Here is a 3,060-nt window from a genome sequence, read left to right as displayed (position 1 = left end):
GCAACTTTATTCATTCATTTATTTATTTATTATCAAATTTATACCCTGCCCTCCCAGCCAAGGCTGGCTCAGGGTGGCTTACAGAAGGAGTAAAAATGACAATAGGTAACTTAAATAATCTTACAGCCATACAAAACAATTTCAGCATTAAAAGGTGCTAGCAAATGATGGTACTAATAAGTTATTAGAAGGTGAATAAATTAAATTAGAATTAGGATAGAGATCGACCTTCAGTATACCATCCTGGTGGTCGACCCAGATCTAATATTGTGTGGCTGGCACAGGCTGTTTTGATGACTTCAGGGAACATAGTTCTCCCTCGGGGCGGCTCCTAATTGAAAGCCTGGCGGAAGAGCTCCGTCTTGCAGGCCCCATGGAACTGCATAAGGTCCTGCAGGGCCCTGATCTCTTCTGGGAGCTTGTTCCACCAGAGAGGAGCCGCCACCGAGAAAGCACTAGCCCTGGTTATAGCCAGGCTGGCATCCTTTGGTCTGGGGACGGTGAGTTGATTTTGGGACCCTGATCACAGTGCTTTCCTTCCATCAACGGGCACATGAAGAGTACTAGCAGCCCTTTGATGGAAGGATTTGTTATACAAGAACATGTTCAACATATAGGATATTAGTACCTTTGTATTGGATTTACACATTATGGAATAAGAAGCAACACTATCACATCTTGATGTTTGGAAGACGTTCTTCACGAAACGAATGCCAAAACTCCAGAGAAGTTCGTCCATCTTTCTGATATCTGTTGGGAATTAATATTTTTTTCAATGTGACTGTTTATTTTTGTATCGTTATTGTGAGATTATAAGCGTTTTGAACATCATTACAGCTTTTATATTTTCGATTATAAGTTCTTTCAGAGCTGTTCTCTCAAGGACAGTTCTGGAAAGAGCTCTCTCAGCCCCACCTACCTCCCAGGGTGATTGTTGTAGGGTAGGGAAAAGAGTTTGTAAGCCACTGTGAGACTCCGAGTGAAGGGCGGGATATAAATCCAATTTCTTCTTCTACCCTCCAGTTTTTATTCTATTCAGTAGTGTATTTCCCAGATCAGAAAGGGTAACTTTTTCCACCACCAGAATATCCTAGATATAGCACAATGACTGTAGCTTTCACTGGTGAATACACTGGAGCACCACAGTCTCCTGTCAAACTCCCCCCCCCTTACCTTAAACTTTTCTACTTGTGAGCAGTCACATTTTCTTACCTTGAAGGTACTGGGAAGGAAGATAACAGAAAAGAATGCTAAATGAAAACTGCTGCCTTTTTAAATTTAATACATTGCTGTCCCACGAGCTGTCCAGCTAGAAAACTGCCTAGGGCCTCTTCCAAAATGGAAGATGCAAAGCAATACAAATATTAATTTTAAAAAGAGCAGTGTACAGAAGAATTATTTGTCCTACACAGGCTCACAGCGGTGTGGGGCGGATGCATTTAAGGGCTTCTTCAAAATACCTGTTGGGGAAGTGGCAAGATTTGCAGCCAAAATGTTAAACTTGAAGCTGAAAATATGTGTAGGCACTTTGGCAAAAGTTGCAGCATCAAAGGAACGTGATACTCTTCAGGGTTCTCCTCTGTTATTTCCATTACGGTCTTTGAAAGTCCACCAGAAATGGTTCTTTCCCCCCTATTGGTAGTTTAATCCCTGCCATTCATGAGACTATGTTTTGTTTTGTTTTTTATTTACATGTGATTTATATACCGCCCATGACCCCTAGTGGGTCTCAGAGCGGTTCACAGTTTACTACGAATGTAGTTAATACCTATCTAGGGCCACGATGCAGTGAGGGGAGGGGATATCCTACCAGCACCCTTTTTATGGCATAGTCTTTCTTCTCCAGCAGCTTCATTGTTTCTCCAGCGATCCGGATGGCTGATGACCAGACTCGAGCAGGCATTTCTCTTGATTTTTTCTCTCCTTCGGAGCGTTGCGTCCCGGGCGCAGCTTTGGCCAATGTCCCAACAGCTCCTGCCACGCTGCGTCCCGCGTCACCGCATTGCTCCGCCTCCAGCTCCGCCTCTGCTCAATCCGGTTGCTGCCTTCCTGGGTCGCTCTCCGCCGCCATTTCTTTCTCGCCGCCATTGTCTCTCCTTTTTTCCTTGTTGCTGCCGAACGCCTTCCCAGCACAGAGCCAGGAGGAGGGTGCCCCCTGCCACCTAGGGCAGGTACCCATTTGTATAGGAAAATGATCTATAGAAGTTTCATGTTCCCCTGTGTGGTTGCTAGAAGTTTCCTGTTCCCCTCTGGAATGTATCCGAAGCCACATGGCTTGACCATTTGTCCAAATTGCCCCCATAAATCCAGATGCCTCAGTGAAGCATGCAGAAGGGCACGTAGCATCGTCTTACTGCAGAGGACGACTGCTATTCCCCAGCTTACCCCCACCCATTTTTCCATGGCAACGCCAAATTTGGAAAGTACCTGTCGCATTGGATTGGCTAATGGCCAAAGCTAATTCTAATGAGATTGGGGTTCAAATTAGCTAACCCGGGGAGCAGAGCTCACTTTTCTTGCTTGCTCCTAAATGTACCCTGAAATGCTGTATCTCCGTTGTGTGCTCTTTGGGAGAGAACAAAGGATTTCTCAAGCACATGGCTGGAACCTTGGACAAAGATGAGACCTAGTGGACTTTATTCCAAATGGACTCTTTTGACTATGGACTACCCTGGTAACTATGCAGACTTCTCTAATGTTTAGTTAGGGCCAAAGGGCCATAAGTTTTGTTACTTTATAATCTCTTCTAGCCTGATTGCAAACTCTGCTAAATAAACTCTATTCTGTTATAACTGTGTCTGATTGATGTACCTTTGACTCCAAGCCTTAAATCCTGTGCTTGAACTGCTTTGCCAACTGTTGCTACCTTGCTAAGAATATTCTGTAAAAGTCCCAGAGGCCAGTGAGAGTTTGAACCTTGCTCTGGACTGGGAGGGACTATAACTGAAAGGTTCTGGTGGCATGTGTCTGTAAATCCATAGAGAGACTACCTCTCTTGGGTTTTTGTGTAAAACTCATTGTCTCAGTCCATGATCCTTTCCCTTTCCATTCCTGGATTGG

This window comes from Gekko japonicus, unplaced genomic scaffold, assembly GCF_001447785.1.
Source record: "Gekko japonicus isolate JY-2015 unplaced genomic scaffold, Gekko_japonicus_V1.1 scaffold432, whole genome shotgun sequence".
NCBI lineage: Eukaryota > Metazoa > Chordata > Lepidosauria > Squamata > Gekkonidae > Gekko > Gekko japonicus.
The sequence above is the reverse complement of the archived record's forward strand: the minus strand, read 5'-3'. Positions refer to the sequence as shown.